Here is a 19026-nt window from a genome sequence, read left to right on the forward strand (position 1 = left end):
TGTTCACGCCAGGCACGAGCGCGCAGGCACGAGCACACCCACCCCGCTCGCTCGCCGCCCTTTCTCGCCAGTTCGCTCGCCCCGCCCCACCCGGCCCAAGCAACGCGCTCCGGGGGCGGGGCCTCAGGCGGAGGCCACACCCACCGGGGCGTCAGGCTGGCGTGGGGAGGAAGGGGAGTTTGCTCCCGCGCTGCGGCGGGCGGTCAACGCCTGGGAGCCGCGGTGGGTCGCTGGTGGTCTGGTACCTGACTCTCCTGGCTCAGGTGTCTGCGATGTTCTTAAGGAAGACTCAGAATGCAAGATTACTGCCTCCACCTCCGCAACAGGCCTCCCAGAGATATTGGAGAACAAAGGCTTTGGAGCTGCAGGTGCTGCGCGCGTCAGATCCCACCTGTGTTTGCGCGTTCCGGTTAGCCCGGCGGACCTGCCTGCCCATCCTGCCTTCCACGGGCTTTCTCTAAAAATCCTCGCCCTTGAAACGGAGGGGAACGGCCACACCCAGACCCCAAGGCTCCCCGCACGGGTCTTGGAAGTGCAGCCTTAGAACTCAGTCTTTGCCCAAACTTCTCTGACATCACAGAACCTCACGCACCTGTTTTCACGCACGGTTAGGAGAATATACAAGGTTCCAGGTGCCTTCATTCATTTACTCCGCGGCGCCTGTTAGCGCGGGATCTCTAGGGTAGCAGGGAGAAGGGAGAGCCACGCCATATTTAAACAAGAGTGTGGGTAACAGTTAGGTATTGCTACATTCTATATGTTCCATCGACCTAGTCACAGGTATTTTTTTTTTTTAAGTGTTGTTGAATTAGAATCACCAGCAGCCATGCCGCAGGTAGATGATCACCAAGAGGAAATAAACTTCGGGTTCCACCTAGTTTTTTTTTCCCCCCACCTGCCCTGGGCTTTCTGCTTCTTATAGTAACCTAGTTCTAAAAACTAGTAACTAAGGGGGGGGGGTCAACATGGAAAACATTTTCCTTTTCTTTTTTTTAAAGATTTATTTATTTTTATTGGAAAGGCAGATGTACAGAGGAGAGACAGAGTGGCCACAACAGCTGAAGCTGAGCCAATCCGAAGCCAGGAGCCAGGAGCTTCTTCCAGGTTTCCCATGTGGGTGCAGGTCCTGGACTACTTTCCCAGGCCACAAGCAGGTAGCTGGATGGGAAGTGGAGCAGCTGGATATGACCCTAAGCCCATATGGGATCCTGGGCTTGCTTGCAAGGTGAGGACTTCAGCCGGTAGGCTACCACGCCAGGCTGAACATTTTCCTCTTTTAACCAGAATAGGGATCCCGGGGCATTCAAGCAGAGGACTTTAACCACTACGCACTGGGGCCATTTTCTTTTTTTCTTAAAGGAGCGTCTTCTAGGTGTCCCACGCTGCCGGAGCAGGGTCCCAAGGCTTTGGGCCGTCCTCGACTGCTTTGCCAAGCCACAGCAGGGAGCTGGATGGAAAGTAGAGCAGCTGGATATGACCCTAAGCCCATATGGGATCCTGGGCTTGCTTGCAAGGTGAGGACTTCAGCCGGTAGGCTACCACGTCAGGCCTAACATTTTCCTCTTTTAACCAGAGAGAGTTAATAGGATCACGATCAAACATAAGTTCATTTCAGTTTATTTCTGTTCATTATAGATTTCTAGATCTGTACAAATGCCCCCCAAACTCTCGTTTCATTACTGTATCTCTTGCTTACATGCCTAAAAGATCTGTTCCCAAAAAAAAAAAAAAAAAAAAAAACAGTCTGGAGTAAGTGAACTCGAAAGTTCTTTTGAATTTTGAAATTGGGAATGCTAGCCAAGTCCTTAGGCACCAAAAATTGTGGTCACTCACCGCCTTCAGCAAGAAGCTTGCCTCTTTCCCCTCTGGCAATACTTACTCAACCTGCTGTGAAGTGTGTGAATAGAAACCAGACTAACCCCACTCAGATCTTGGCTTTGGCCCCAACTACCTGTATCCTTGGCTACATCCAAATATTATCTAAATTTCTCATCTGTAAAATGAAAACAATAGATGTGTCTATTTCACAGAATCATGAATATTAAATAAATACATGGAAATCATGTACCTAGCACATAGTTGGTGCTATAAAATGTGAAATAAAGATATGAAACATAGTTGTAAAATGCATTCATGCCGACATATCCATAACTGGATGCCCACATAAATTATTATTATTATTTGGAATACTGATACATATGGTAGACACTAACCACATATTAGATTAATTCAATGAGAACATGAGTTCCCAGGTCAAACATCACATTTCAAGTGTTTAATAGCGACACAACTGTTGAATGGTGCAGATATAAAATATTGCCATCATATGGCTAGCATGTATTCCAACTGCTCCACTTCCTATTTCAGCTCCCGGCTTGTGGCCTGAGAAAGCAGTGGAGGATGACTCAAGTGCCTGGGCCCCTGGACTCACATGAGAGACCTAGATAAGCTCCTGGCTTCTAGCTTCAGAGCGACTCAGCTTCTGCCACTGTGGCCACTTGGGGAATGAACCATCAGATGGAAGATCCCCTCTCCCTTCCTTCTCTTTGTAAATCTGCCTTTCCAGTAAAAATAAATTCTAAAAAGAAAATATTTGTTTTTATTGGAAAGATCAGATTTACACAGATATCAGAATTTATTCCCCAAATGGCCAGAGCTGTCCAAGACTCCCACATGGGTGCAGGGTCCCAAGGCTTTGGGCCATCATCTACTATTTTCCCAGGTCACAAGCAGCAAGCTGGAAGGGAAGTGGAGCAGCCAAGACATGAACCGGCACCCATAAGGGATCCTGGCACTTGCAAGGTGAGGATTTAGCCATTGCATCGGGCCCAAATAAATTAATATTCTTAAAATATTGCTATCAAGGCAGGGAGTTTTCGTGGGTGGCACTATGACCACACTGATACAAACAAGGGCTTCAAAGTCCCTGAAAAGCTGTAGGATCCGCTCCTGACTTGGACCTGTAACCCTGGTACTCTGTTCAAATCAAGCGATAAGATCTGTTGGAGCCTCACAAGTCTTCTGGGAAATAAAGATAAAAATAGGAGCGACCTTGTAGACTGCTGAGTGGAGGAAATGAGATAATGTTGAAATGGGTCTGGCAGAGTTCCGATTACACAGAGGCGCTTCAACATATTAGTAAAACGTGAGCTTAAATTTACCCAACTCTACAAACCTGAATGATAAAGAAGACTCTGTCGTTGTCCTTGAAGATAACAGCTATCTATTCTGAGGATACCTATTTTGGAAAAGCAGAGACTTCAGTTAACTTCTGGTTCTATCAGGACATAGAAGGGGAGTTGACAAATACCTGGATTTCCTTGTCTTCTCCCTCCATAAGCTCTGGTCCATAAAATGGCAGTCAGACAAAGTTGCTGAGTCACTGCCCTCTCACCCTCTCAATCGTTTCATCTAGTCTCTTTGCTTCCAAAATATTCTAGGATCTACCTTCAAAAGAGTTCGCTGATCTCTTTTCCTGTCCCCTCCACACAGGAGCCACCCAGGATTATGTCACTTCCCTCCAGGAAACCTTCAGTAACTCCTCAGACCGTCACCTGTGATTGCACAGGTCGCAGTCAAACATTCTCATGGGAGAGTGACTCTCACTTTGGAGGCACTGTAGATGCTACATTTATTACACATATTTTCTTTTCCCAGCAGATTCCATTGAGGTACCTTACTCTAACAAGAGTATGAACAAGAGTATGGAACAACAGGGCTGTCACCGTGGCACAACAGATGAAATGGTCGCCTACAAGGCTCACACCTCACTCTAGAGCAACAGTACTAGTCCCTACCCACCACTCTGCTTCCATTCCGGCTCCGTGCTGATGTGCCTGGGAAAGCAGTGCAAGGTGGCCCAAGTACTTGGGGCCCTGCCAACCATGCGGGAAATCTAGATAGATTCCAGGCTCCTGGCCACTGCTGTGCTTTCCATCCAGCTCCCTGCCTGTGGTCTGGGAAAGCAGTGGAAAATGATCCAAGTGCTTGGGACCCTGCACTAGCATGGGAGGCTCCTAGCTCCTGGCTCCTGGTTTTGAATCAACTCAGCTCAGCTCAGCTCCAGCCCCATTTGGGGAGTGAACCTGCAGATGGAAGGTCTTTCTCTCTGTCTCTCTTTTCTTGCTATAAATCTGCCTTTCAAGCTAAAGTAAATAAATCTTTGTTTTTTTTTTTTTTTAAAGATTTATTTTATTTTTATTACAAAGTCAGATATACTGAGAGGAGGAGAGATAGAGAGGAAGTGTAGCTGCCGGGATTAGAACCAGCGGCCATATGGGATCAAGGCAAGGACCTCAGCCACTAGGCCACACTGCTGAGCCCAAATCTTTGTTTTTTAACAAAGCAGTTGAAATATATAAAGCACTAAATAAACTATACTGAATAGTGCCAAATTAGCTAGGATGATTTCCAGTTTCAAAATATATCCAGACTAACAACCACATAATTTAAAAAAGTAGTTTATCCCTTATTTTAAAGCCACAGTGAACAGGAAGTGAATTTATTATTCTTGTTGCAAAGAAGATACTTCTTGGCTAGGAGGAAATAACAGCATTTGAATAGGAGATCTTTATGGCTTTTCAGGCCACTGTGACCTACGTGCCATTTTGATATAACCATAGATCATGGACTGCATAAAGTAAGAACAGATCCATATTCATTAAAAAAATTTGTTACATGAAGAGAAAAATTCAAATTATAACTATATTCTCAAATTGCAGAATTGCAATATGTTGTTTGTTTGTTAATTTTTGTTCTTTCACTTTAAATCAGGGCATGGAAATACAATTCTATGCCATCATATCAGAAAACCTTAATGTTCATTCCCAGAAAACCACTTAGAAAAGTTTCCTAATTAAATGAAAAGCCACAATTAGGAAACTTGTGGATTTTTCATTTAAGGGGATGTATAGTAACTATGTAATGGAGACTATCATATCCAGATGTGAGGATACAATGCAGTATGCAAAGATGGACTCCGAATGAAACTGTTTACTATATCTTGACAGTAGCATGCTGGACTCTCTGCCATTGTCCATGCCTGCAATAATGGACATACAAATGTGTATGAAGAACTATACTATAGTAATGATATAGGGGAACTTGGTGGGGGGGAGGAAATTGGGGAGGGGATAAGGGAAATCCCAGGACCTATGGAACGTTATAAAATGATAATAATAAAAAGAATAAAATTTTAAAAAGTTTGCTAATTAATGAAATAGAAGGCTCCCATTAAAAATTTTTAACACAGAACCAGGCATTCTGGAGCTGTGGGTAAAGCCACAACTTGCAACATCTGCATTCTGTGTCAGAGTGCTGATTCAAGCTACCAGAGGGTATCTATCCTGGCTACTCTGTTACCTCCAGTCCAGCTCCTTGCTAATTCATTTGAGAAAGTAGGAGGGTTTTTCCAACGAGTTGAGTCCTTGTTGCCCAATGAGAGACCTGAATAGAGTTCTGGGCTTCTGTGTTTGACCTGGTCCAGCTCTGGTTGTTATGGGCATCTGGGAAGTAAATCAATGAAGAGAAGATGTTTGTCTCCATTGGCCCTTTTCTCTGTCACTTTCCTTTCAAATGGTTTTTTTTTTTCAATTTACTTATTTTTATTTGAAAGGTATATTTACAGAGCAAGAAGTAAAGAAGAGAGGGAGAGAGAAGAGAGAATCTTCTATCTGCTGGTTCACCACCCAAATGACTGCAACAGCCAGAGCTAGGCTGGTCTGACACTGGAAGTCAAGAGCTTCCTCCATGTCTTCCACTTGGATACAGTGTCCCAAGGCCTTGGGCCATCCCAGGCATCTTAGCAGGGAATAGGATGAGAAGTGAAGCAGCTGAGATGCCAGAGGCAATATGAGATGCCAGTACTGCAGGTGGAGGCTTAACCTGACACACCACATCAACAGTCCCTCAAGTCTTTAAAAAGAAAGACCAGTGTTTGCCAGGTATTAGGGAATGGGAAGGAAGAACAGGTGGGACACAAAAATATGGTTTTTTTTAGGACATCAAAACTACTTAGTGAGATACTATTAAGATGGACTCATTTGTCAAAACCTGAATAATGTACAACACCAAGAATGAAATAAAATGTACATGGGGGACTTTGGGTAGTATTGGCATATAAGTGTGAGTTGGTTATAACCTACATTTGTACCCAATCTGGTGCAGGATGGCCACCATGGGGAAAACTGTGTATGTGGGAGTGAGGACTATCTGGGAACTCTACTCTCCACTCCAAGTTGTGAACGGAACTGCCCTAAAAATAAGATTATTCAAAAAGGAAAAGCTATTGAATTTGATGGGATTTAGGCTTGGGGAGTTATTTGAGAAGACTTCTGGCAGGCATTTCAAGTCATTCCTTGAAATATTTGGTATAAATTGTATTTCTCAGACTGCTGTTCTTTTAGCCATCTGTCAAGCTATTTCACCTTAGACTGAAAATAAAACGAGTTTTAAATTTGAACAGAGATGTTTATTCATATGAAAATTTATGTTGATCTTGGAGGTTTGAACACAATCCTAGTAGACATCAAGAGTTTTATGAATTTCCAGACTGGATATAAATCTATTATGGATTTTTCTTTTTATGATTTTTATTTTATTTATTTGAAAAGCAGAGTTACAGATTGAGAGAGAGCAAGACACAAAGAGATACTAGATAACTCCCCAGATGGCTGCCAACGGCACAAGCTGGGCTAGGTGAAAGCCAAAAGCCAGGAACTTCTGGGTCTCCAAATGGGTGCAGAGACCCAAGCATTCGGGTCATACTCTGCATTCCCAATACACTTTCCCAAGTGCTTTAGCAGGGAGCGAGATCAGAAGTAGTGCATACATAAACTGGCACCTATATGGATGTCAGCATTATAGGCAGGCCTACCTGCCACAGCGTTTAACCTACTGTGCCACAAGACTGCTCCCAAGTTTCTGTTTTTATCTAATAGAAACATCATGTATTTATCATATTGTAAACTGACGAAATAGGCTAGGATTCTTATTTGTCTGTCATAAATCTGAAGCTTAAAAATCTCACGCCAAAATAAATTCTAAAAGGGCATAAAAATGTATCTTCCTTTATATTTTTCTTTGACCAGAAGAATTGCATATGATCCTTTTTCTTTCCTCCCTATATTTTACCAACTTCCTACAATAAATATGTATTGTTTTATTTAAAACACATACACACAACCCAATTTGGGTACATTTCTGTAATGCAGCATAAATCCTATCCAATTATTCGTACACGAGAAGACACAATGGCTTCTTTATTCTGTAGAAAGTTCCTAAATTATTTGCATATTACCTTTCCTGACAGTCAAGGAAAGTTATACAGCAAATGCCTTATTCCTCAACATAAATTCCTGCAATAATAAATAAAACACGAACCTCAGTGAGCAGTTATTGGATACGCCTAATTCCTAGGAAACTAGCTGAAAACAAGTATATAACCTGCAAAGTCAGAGCACCATATTATGTGTCTCAAACCTGGTGCCAGATTAAATAAAACTCCAAAGAAACTTTAAATCCAAATGCTGCCAAGAAAATCTATTTTTGAAGCAATATGTTTTTTTCTAAAACACTGGCATAAATATGTCGTTCATACTCCTGTGGAAAGGTTTAAGCATATAAAATTATGTTGAAAATAAAAATTTTTACAGTTTAGAACTAGATAGACTTGGATTCAACTTGGATTCTGCCGTCTGAGAATGGTCCTGTGTAAGTGCTTTAACTTCTGTTCACTTCTATATCCTTGTTTCTGAAATTTGCAAATGGGAAAAAAGATTTGTTCCCCCTAGGAACAATGTCAGTAAAGCATTTAATATAGCACCTGACATACAGTGCTCAATACACACTAGGTATGCTGTAACACTTGGGTCATATATGCCATTGCAGTTGAAATTATTAATAAAATGCCTTTTTACCACTTATGCAAAAAGGTAGGAAATAATATATTAAGCCTTACCATGTTTAATTTGCATGTTCAGTTCTTGGAAAGGTCATCCCTACATATTTCTGCCCCTCTTGATAAACTTTTTTCTTTTTTATTTTCCTTGAAAGTCATAGTTAGAGAGAGAAAGAAGAGAAAGACAGAGAGACAGATATCCTCCATCCCCTGATTCACTTCCCAAACGGCCTCAATGACTAGAGCTGAGCTGATCCAAAGCCAGGGGCTAGGAGCTTCGTCCAGGTGTTCCACATGGATGTAGGGGCCCAAAGCTTTGGATCATTCTCTGCTGCCTTCCCAGGTCACCAGCAAGAGGTGGATCAGAAATGAAGCATTTGGTACTCAAACAAGCACCCACATGGGATGCTGGTGTTGCAAGTCAGAGAATTAGCTTACTACACTGTTGATAGGCTTTAAACTAAGAACACACAGAGTTGTTCACAAGTGGACAAGTGATATTTAAACAAGCCATTTTTAAAATTTAAATTATTTTATTTTGGTAATCTTTACATAGTTGATTAGGGCACAAGGGGTCAAGGGATACAGGAAAGTGGATAAAACCATTGTTTCCACATTAATATTATTTTTTTTTCTGTGTCTGGGGTAAGGGAAGAGATAAAGGGAAAAGTCCCACCCAGCCTCCCACCCATCCCAGGTCCCTCATGTGGGGCATGCTCCGAGGGTCCTGCTTAAGCAATTTTGGTAGTCCAACAGTTCTGAATTGCTGCCAATCTTGTTGTTCTAATCGCGATGAAATCTATTCAGAATCTACTGGCTGACATAGCCTCTTCGTGGTTGGGGTTCTGAGATCAGCAGTTCAATTGGAGGGATCCCCAAAGAAACTTCATTTGAGGTGATCCCAGACCTGATTCTTGTGTGAGCTTGCCAGTACAGGGTCTGGCACTGTCCATCGCCCCAATCAGCTTATGCACATGCTGGTGGTTGCAATTGCTGGGTCAGTTCTGTTTCCAGCCCTGTCTTCCATGCGAACCAATGTGTGCTGCAGTCCAGCCTGATCCTGCCCACTTCATACTTGGCCCTCACGCAAACCAGTGGGAGCTGCAGCCTAGTCAGGGAGACTGCCCCCCCCCACCAGGCCTGCCCCCTACCCTGGGTTCCCATGCTTGTTACTATGTACCGCAGACTTGTTCAGTCTGTCCCACATCCCATTCAGCTCTCATACATGTCAATGGGCATTGAAGCCTAGTGCAACCCAACCTGCCCTATTATCCAGCCTACACACATATTGGCGGGTGCTGTTCTGTTTAGCCACCCCTGCCCCAGTCCTGGTTTTCATGCTCTCCAGTGGGAGTTGTAACCCAAGAGGGAGGCACCCACTATTTCCCTGCTAGGCCACTCCCACTCCTGGAATATGCACTCTCCAGGTGGTTCTGTGGTTTAGCTTGACAGAATTAGCCCCCAGTGCCAGCCTCTGCCAGTTAATGCTGCAGCAAAGCTCAAACAACCCTCACCCACTCTAATTTATGCTTGCACTGGTAGGAGCAATCAGCCCAGCTTGACTTTTTCCTGATCTAGCTCACATGAGGCCCATAGGTGTTGTAGCCCTGCCTGGTCTGATCTGCCCCCATCCTAGCTCATGCTCTCCAGTGGGAGTGGCTGTCTAGCAGGGGAGCCCTCCAAGTCCCCCTGCCAGCTTAGCTGCCTCCCTCAAGGTTCTCACATGTGCTGGTTGGGCGCTGCGGCCCAGTCTGGTACGGCCCACCTCCCCTTGGCATTTGCCAGTGGGTGTTGTAGCCTGACCCAGCCTGGCCCACCCCCAATTCCAGCTGACACTGGTCAGGGTTATAGCCTAGCCCAGCTCAGCAGGTATCCAATCCCAGCCGTAATGTGTACTGGTGTGTATTGTAACCATACCTGACCCGACCCACACTCTGTTCTGGTGCTCAGATTCGCCAGTGGGGTGATGTGAACTGGTTCAACCTGGTCTGTCCTCTACCTATGCCAAATGTATGCCAGTGGGTACCTTTCCCTGGCCTAATCTGGGCTGCTCCCTATCATGGTTCTTGCACTCACCTGCAGGGTCTGTGTCCTGCCAGAGGAGTTTCCCAGGCTCCTCCATCAGAACCTCTCCGATTGCCAGATCTTGCGCATACCAGTGGGTCCATGAGCCAGCCCTACTTAGTCTACCTCCTGTCCTGGCAGGAACAGTGAGTGGCCTTTCCTTGCTGGAGTTCAGCCCAATCTGGTTCTAACTGTTGAATGTTTCAGCCCAGCCAAGGCTTGTCCATATCCAGACATCACTCACATATGGTTCAGTAGAGGCAGAGACTTAACCTAGTCCATCCTATACCACCCTGGTCCTCCAGAGCACCAGATGGTGCTGGAGTCTAGCCCAGCCTGGTGCGTTCAGTCCTAGTTCACACTTGTGCCAAAGGAGACTGCAGCCATGTCCAGACCAGAATGCAACCCCCACTCCAGCCTCCGCACTCACCAGTGGGAACCCCAACCCTGGTAGGGTGTCTTCTTAGCTCCCTAGCATAGATCACGCACATGCCACTGGTTGTAAACAAGTCATTTTCTAGCTACAACCACCAAATCCTATTCCTTGCCTCATCTTCCTCTAACTTTGTATGACACAGTCCCCAATATTCATCTTGATCCCTGACTTCTACCCAAACCCACTGACATACTTCTGTACTTCCTAGCTCAAGCTCAGTCACCAAGTTTGGTGATGCCAACACAGGCAGGGGGTCTGGGAAACTGATTCTAGAGAAATGGACAAGTGGCTTGATCAAGAACACCCCAAGAGACGGGCTCCTTCACCTTGACCTGTGATATAGGCAGAAGCCACAAGGAGTCTATGTTGAATCAGAAAGGCTGAACTGAAGGACTATAGGCAGGTGACTTATACTATTTGATTTCCAGTTTTAACAGATTTTACCTTAGAATGGGAGGCAAAGAAGACGGACAATTTCTCAACAAGTCAATGCAATATCTTAAATGAGGTATCATGTGTAAATCACAGTGACAGCTTTGGAAAGAGAAAGAAATGGACCAGGAGGTATATTTTGGAAGAAAAACAGGTGGGATTTTCTAGCCAGGGGGTGTGGAGACAATGACATATAATTGTTAGATTATTACAGTATTATTCGTAACATCAAATAAATGGAAAAACGCAATATCTCTTTAGGAGCAGTTGAATACTTTGAAACAATGAAACACTATTCAACAAATACAAGTCTTTATTAAGACTTCTTGATAGGGAAGGGTCATATTTATATTATGGTCAAAGGCTTTAAAAAACACTAGAAATTTGTTATGTAGTGTGATAATAACTCTATTAAAACACACTAAAGGATGGGCACGAATATATGAAAAGTTAACCATAGTTTTTTATTAGTCTTTTCCATATTTACATTTCCCATTCTATTAATCAGTTTAGATTAGGCTAATATTGAGGTAGGTAGCAACCTGAACAAACTCAACACCTTAATATATAAAACATATTTTTCATTCATGCAAAGTTTATACCATAAGCTAGATCATTTAAAAAAATGGCCATTTTCAATACTTGCCCAGTCTTCATCATATGCTCCCTACTGCATTAATTGCAGGGGTCTGATTCCCCTTCCTTTGAATCTGCACTTACTTTTGTCAATTGACTTGACCAACCAAATATGGCAGCTGCGAAGTGGTAAGACATTGAAGGACAGATTTTAAAAAACCTTTCAAATGCCTCCTTGGCTACACAGGTGCCTGGCGTTTAACAGCTCCAGAACTCCCAGCAACTAGTTAGCTTTAATTGCATCCAGATGAGTGAGTAATTTTAGACAGTAGCTCAAAGAAGTTCTTAGGCAACTCCAGCCCACAACCAACAACAATGGAGTGAGAGACCCTAGCAAAAACTTCCAGCCAAGCCCGTTCAGTTCACCAGCAACCAAAGAAACAATAATGAACTGTTTGCATTAAGCTAGGAAATTTTGGGTCCTTTATCACACCAAAAATCAATGAACATGAGGTGGGTTTTGTGGCACCCGTGTCACCTGTCAAAATACCTAAGATCTATCGACTTACAATTCCAGTTTCCTACTGATGTACACCTGGGAATCAGCATATGATGGCTCCTAATACTTGGGTCCCTGCCATTGATATGGAAGAGTCAAATGGAGTTCCTGGCTCCTGACTTCAGCATGGTCTAGCCTTGGCTTCTGTAGACATTTGATACTAAACCAGGAAATGAGAGATTGTACTCTCTGTCTCTATCTCTCAATCTCTGTGTGTGTGACTGACTTTCAAATAAACAAACAAAAAAAAAAATCAGCAAGCACAACATTTGCTGAAGTCACCTATATACTTCCTATGCAGACACCTAACTTTCATAATCACATATCAAAAACTTTATTAATAAAAAAGATAACAAAATGTTAAATACCCCTGAAGAGTCTTGGGCAATAATTGCAGATTATCAGGCTGCTTAACAAAAACCCTTTAGTATCACTTCTCAGCCCACCTCTCTCTGGATAGCTAAATTTTCTTCCAACACACCCAACAGAAAATATGATCATATTTGCTCCCTCCAACCTGGACACCTCTGGACATTTTAGGAGAGATGACTTCCTTTTACTGAGTCAGTGGGAACTGAATTTTCTGTTCATTTCAACCCCAAAACTCCTAATTCATAGTACCAACATTAAGCTCCAGCCACACTGAGTCGCTTTTAGTTCTCTAAAATGCTGTACTTCCACTTCAAACTGGACCTCAAATGTATGGGGTGTAGTCACTATAAAAAGCATGATCTCTTTTTCACAACAGGTTTGCTGCCAGAACACAGGTGCCATGAAAACCACCACTAAATCAAAGCCAAAATGGGAAAGGAAAAGACCCACATCAACATCGTTGTCATTGGACACATTGATTCAGGCAAGTTGACCACTACTGGCCATTTGATCTACAAATGTGGTGATTTCAACAAAAGAACCATTGAGAAATTCAAGAAGGAGGCTGCTGAAATGGAATTGGGTTCCTTCAAGTATGCCTGGGTCTTAGATAAACTGAAAGCCGAGCATGAGTGTGGTATCACCATTGATATCTCCCTGTGGAAATTTGAGACTAGCAATTATTATGTTACTGTCATTGATGCCCCAGGACACAGAGACTTCATCAAAAACATGATTACTGGCACATCTCAGGCTGACTGTGTTGTCCTGATTGTTGCTGCTAATGCTGGGGAATTTGAAGCTAGTATCTCCAAGAATGGGCAGACCCGTGAGCATGCCCTTCTGGCTTACACCCTGGGTGTGAAGCAACTAATTGTTGGTGTTAAAATGGATTCCACTGAACCACCCTACAACCAGAAGAGGTACAAGGAAATTGTTAAGGGAGTCAGCACCTACATTAACAAGATTGGCTACCCTGACACAATAGCATTTGTGCCAATTTCTGGTTGCAATGGTGACAACATGCTGGAGCCAGATGCTAATATGCCATGGTTCAAGGGATGGAGTCACCTGCCAAGATGGCAATGCCAGTGGAGCCAGTGCTGGAAGCCCTGGATTGCATCCTCCCACCAACTAGACCAACTGACAAGCCTCTGAATCTGCCCCTGCACGATGTCTACAAGATTGGTGGGATTGGTACTGTGCCTGTGGGCCGAGTGGGAGACTGGTATTCAGAAACCTTGCATGGTCATGACCTTTGCTTCTGTCAATGTCACAACTGAAGTCAAGTCTGTTGAAATGCACCATAAAGCTTTGAGTGAAGCTCTTCCTGGTGACAACACGGGCTTCAATGTCAAGAATATGTCAGTCAAAGATGTTCATCATGGCAATGTGGCTGATGACAGCAAAAATGACCCACCAATGGAAGCAGCTGGATTTACTGCTCAGGTGATCATCCTGAACCATCCAGAACAAATCAGTACTGGGTATGTCACTGTGCTAGATTGCCACACAGCTCACATTGCTTGCAAGTTCACTGAGCTAAAGGAAAAGATTGATCGTCGTTCTGGAAAGAAGCTGGAAGATGGCCCTAAATTCCTGAAACCTGGTGATGCTGTCATTGTTGACATGGGTCCTGCCAAGCCCATGTGTGTTGAAAGCTTCTCTGACTATCCTCCTCTGGGTCATTTCACTGTCCATGTTATGAGGCAGACAGTTACCGTTGTGTCATCAAATCTGTGGACAAGAAGTCTGCTGGAGCCGGCAAGGTCACCAAGTCTGTCCAGAAAGCTCAGAAGGCTAAATAAATATTATCCCTAACACCTGTCACCCCAGTCTTAATCAGTGGTGGAAGAATGGTCTCAGAACTGTTTGTCTCAATTGGTCATTTAAGTTTAATAGTAAAAGACTGGTTAATGGTAACAATGCATTGTTCAAACCTTCAGAAGGAAAGGAAAAAGTTTTGTGGACTATTTGGTTCTTTGTTTGGCAGTTTTAAGTTATTGGTTTTCAAAACCAATACTTTTTAATGGAAACAACTTGACCAAAAATCTGTCACAGAATTTTGAGATTCAATTAAAACACAGTTTAATAAGAAAACAAAAAGCATGATCTGAGCTCTTTTATAGTAGCAGAAGAATAATTTTGCCTCCTTCAGCATCTAGAAAACATTTAAAATTTTGAGAACATTCCTGATTTCCAGCTGTTTCCAAGTGCCATTTCTGAAGCAGGGACTTACAGACAGCTGTAATCTGTAGAGATCTGTCCAGACAAATGGGCCACTCCCATATACTCTGAGGTCTAGGATTCTTTCAAACTCTGCTGAGCAGTCAGGTAGGGTGCACAGCTGGGAAGGAGCCTTGGCATGGGTCCCTCAGTTTGGGGCCTACTAGCTCATCTCTGAAGCATCTGGATAGAAAAGTTCCAGAGAAGTCAGGGTTTTGCTGCTAACTTCCTGATTTGGCCATGTGAATGGGGAAGTGTGTGGTCTTCCGAATGAACACAGCACAGCCCCAACCAATGTGACAGAGTCAGCCAGGGAGGATTCCAAAGACAATGAAAAGAGGACAAAAGCAGACACAGTCTTCAATGAAAGGAGCAAGCCTCTTCTTGACTCTGTCATCATAGTGCTCGCCTCGGCAGCACATATACTTTGTCATCATAATTCTCTCATCTTCTCACCGCATTTGAACAGCTAGAGAAATCTCCAAAGAATGTGTTGTAATGTTTAAAAATTGCCAAGGGAGACCTTCCAGAAGTAGTGCTATAAATGAACCATGTAGTTTGTAGTCTCTCAATCACAGTTAAGTCCATCTTTTCATGGGTCCCTCTCATTTTTTTCTCTCTCCTTCTTAAAGAGGACACTTGCACCATGCTGGGAGCTGACAAATAATGAGGTATCCTAGAGAAACTTTGCAGAGTTTAGCAGCAGTGATGGATTCATTGAGTTTAAAGAGAATGTTTGAACACTTGGAAACTTGGCAAGATGGGCACAAGACTGAATGCAAGGCTGTCTCAATACCACTTTTGTTTATTGCACCTCTTAGAAGAGCACAGTTTTAGCTCCTTTTCATTTCAGATCCAAGAACTAAGTCTCCATGGGTATATGAAAGAAAACCATATCTGTCTTTTGTTGTGGTTGCTGCTATTTTGATCTCAGAGTGGGGAAAAATTGAAGGAGGAAAGAGCATAATTATCACCTGTGTACACCAAATGAAAGAATGAAGATTATAGACCAGAGGTAGAGAATACATAGAGAAAGTTGGCAGGATGACTCATAAGTACAGTCACTGAAATAGTGTGGCATATATATGGTATATGGTGTGGCAGATCTGCCAACAACCAACTAATGTAATAGAATAATGAATCATTGGGAACCAGAGTTCTTTAAGAGTTTCTGTAAAGCACACCTACATACAAAGTACTGACAAATGCCACTGACTTCGAGCGAACACAGCTGTGGGCAGATAGGAGGAAAAGCAAGGAAGTCCTCTACTGGTGAACTCCTGCAGCCACAGGTCCCCTCACCTGGTCTTCTACCTGTCGGAGAGCCACTGGAGGCCAGGCTTCTGACTGAGGCCAATAGAGGATGACTCCCTGCTTCTCCTTTCTTCTATTGTGCAAGCCTCAGGCGCTTCCGTCTGAAAGCCAACCCCACCCATTTGTTTTTCTCTGGTTCAGCTGCTCCCCTCCAAGGCTGCAGAAAAATTTTTGTGTCATAGACGGCTTCAGGGAAGCAGACAGGGAAAGAACAGTCAATATGGCCCTGAGATTCAAGAAATCTCACCAGCTGCTGGCCACCATTCCCAACCCCTTGGAAGTCCCCGGATTCTGTGCTGTTTTGTTTCCTGACCTGGAAGTCCACCTGTCTGTGGGGCTGGGGGGAGTCAGCAATCCCACTCCTTGCCTACTCGCTTTATGGTTCATGGGGCTTCCCTGTCACCTCTTCAGGCCTACACTTCCCATGGGGAAAGAATGACAGAGCCAAGTAGCATTCTCCTGACACCAATTTTTTTCCTGAAATCTACAATTTTCTTTTCTCATGGCCCACAGCCAGGATGGCCGCTTTTCCTAAATATTCCCTCCTCTGTGATGCTCTCTAAGCAGTTCCTTACATGCCCACAGCAGTACACAGAACACATGGCAGGGCCACCACGTTCCCAGCCCTGACTCTGCTATTTGCTTGCATCGTCAAGCTTGCTGTTAAGCTCATCTCCCACAGGTTGTGGTGAGTTTTGCAGAGTTGATCTAGTTAGCACAGACCCTTGTACACGCTAAGAATTGGGCCTGAGGAGTCTTGCCAGTGTCTGGCTGCTAGCATCAAGCATCTCCAGGGACAGTGCCTGGAATGGCAGGGCTCCTCCTAGACTTGGCTCCCTCCATGTAGATGGTGCCCATTTGGATTGGTCAACAATGATGCCATCCCCATTGCTATCCACCATTTTTCATTTAATGCTGTTTGTGCGTGTGTGTGCTAATAGCAAAATCATAACAGACTAATAGGCTTTGGAAGCATAGTCAGGGAGAGGACTGACAGGCAAAAGCATGGAGGGATGGCAAGGAACAGGATGGCAAAGTGCCTTTTGTCATCAGCATGGTAGGCTAATGGGATCTTAAATGGTTTGGCATAATACAGCAGTGCAGGGCAGATGATTGGTCTTAGCTGCTGGCGGCTGCCACGCATTGAGGAGCTTAAAGATAACAGAAATGTTGTTCTCTGAAGATTCTCTGAAAGCATCTTTCCTTGCTTTTTTCAGTTCCATTGACTCAAGGAGTTCTTCAGCTTGTAGCAGCATCACTCCAGTCTCATAACTACACTTTCTGTGTGTCTCCAGACCTCAAATCTCCATCTGCCTTTCCTGTAACAGGACACCTGTCATTAGAAACCCAGCCTAAACCCAGGCTGAGCTAATCTTGAAATCCTTAACACCATGATGTCTACAACATTTTCCCAAATTGGGTCACATTCACAGACAGGTTCTAAGAGTTTAGATTTGGACTCATCTTTCTGGAGGTCCCTATGAAACCCACTGCAATTCTACACAAAACTATAAGTCTTTGGGCCCAGAGAGTACTCAATATTGTGGTTAGCACATGCCTGTATTGTACTTGATAATTTTCAGAAGACCATTTTATGACACTGAAGAATACAACATAGGGTTCATAGCATTGCCCAGCAATGTCCCTTAGCGCCATTCAGCTTCCCAGGCTCCAGTACAGAATCTATTTCCTTGTCTTCTCCAGCTTCTAGAAGCCACTGGCATTCCCTGGCTCCTGGCCTCCTAGCATTCCACCCTCTCCTATCATCACATCACCCTTCTCTGTCTCTGATTGCTTCCTACCATCTTACAATGACCCATGTGGTTACACTGGATCACCCAGATAAGCCAGGGAAAATTTCCTTGGCTTTCATCCTTAACTTAAAAGTCTTTTAATCCATAATAACATTTGCAAAGACACAGTCATCCCCTTTTTAAAAATATTTATTTTTATTGGAAAGGCAGTTTTCCTGAGAGCAGGGGGGACTGAAAGAAAGATCTTCCATCTGATGTTTCACTTTCCAAATGGCTGTAAAGACTAGAGCTAAGCCAATCTGAAGCCAGGAGCCTCCTCTGGCTCTCCAACTCAGGCGCAGGGTCCCAAGGCTTTGGACCATCCGCTACTACTTTCCCAGGCCACAAGCAGAAATGGAAACTAGAGCAGCTGGGATACAAACAGCACCAACATGGGACCCTAGTTCTTGCAAGAGGAGTACTAGCCAATTGAGTCATTGTGCTGGGCCTATGAAGCCCCTTTTTATCATGGAATATTACATTGCCAGGTTTATGATAATGGAAAGTGGATGTCCTTGAAGGATTATTTTTCTTTCCAGCACAGTTAGAAACTTGGGTCTCATTCTTTTTTCTTTTAGACTTATTTATTTTTTATTGGGAAGTAGATTTACAGAGAGAAAGACAGAGAAAGCTCCTCCATCCATGGGTTCACTCCCCAAGTGGCCACAATGGCTAGAGCTAAGCTGATCCAAAGCCAGGAGCCAGGAGTTTCTTCCGAGTCTCCTACATGGGTACAGGGTCCCAAGATTTTGGGCCATCCTCCACTGCTTTTCCAGGACAAAAGTAGGGAGCTGGATGGGAAGTGGAGCAGCCAGGACATGAATCAAACCCAGGTGGGACCCCAGGGCATGCAAAGCAAGGATTTTAGTCACTGAACCATCATGCTGGGTCCCTTCGGTTTCATTCTGAGGGTAATTGTACTCATGGAGACTTTTAAACAAGGAAATAAAATGAGCAGAATCCAGATCATTAATGTAGGTCAACAGCAAGGACAAAAGGCTCAGCTATGGCTAGAAGATTTGAATGTTGACATGGGAACACCATAAACAGTATTTTTGAACCTATGGACATCTGTAGGATAACAAGTAAATAATAAGCATTTTCTTCTTTACAGTCTGGGCTTGGTCTTTCTTAATTCTTTAAAATTTTTATGAATCCCTGAGTTCTGGGATCAAGTCTTTTTTTTTTTTTTAAAGATTTTTTTATTATTATTGGAAAGTCGGATGTACAGAGAGGAGGAGAGACAGAGAGGAAGATCTTCCATCCGATGATTCACTCCCCAAGTGAGCCGCAACGGGCCGGTGCTGTGCCGATCCGGGTCTCCCGCGTGCGGGTGCAGGGTCCCAATTTGGGCCGT

At 43.9% G+C, this 19026-nt stretch overlaps 1 protein-coding gene and 1 pseudogene across 1 annotated transcript in view; one reads left to right on the forward strand and one right to left on the reverse strand.

Annotated features, from left to right (window-relative positions):
- The window catches only part of PLEKHF2 (pleckstrin homology and FYVE domain containing 2), a 19319-nt gene extending 18801 nt beyond the window's left edge, over positions 1–518 (reverse strand). Inside the window, exon 1 of the mRNA XM_058668600.1 lies at positions 392–518. The gene's annotated coding sequence lies outside the window, so the exon portion shown is untranslated. The remainder of the gene's footprint in view (positions 1–391) is intronic.
- A 12194-nt stretch (positions 519–12712) lies between these two features.
- LOC101516570 (elongation factor 1-alpha 1-like) lies at positions 12713–14294 on the forward strand (annotated as a pseudogene).
- Positions 14295–19026: the final 4732 nt, after the last annotated feature.

Source organism: Ochotona princeps, chromosome 9, assembly GCF_030435755.1.
Source record: "Ochotona princeps isolate mOchPri1 chromosome 9, mOchPri1.hap1, whole genome shotgun sequence".
NCBI classification, from domain to species: domain Eukaryota; kingdom Metazoa; phylum Chordata; class Mammalia; order Lagomorpha; family Ochotonidae; genus Ochotona; species Ochotona princeps.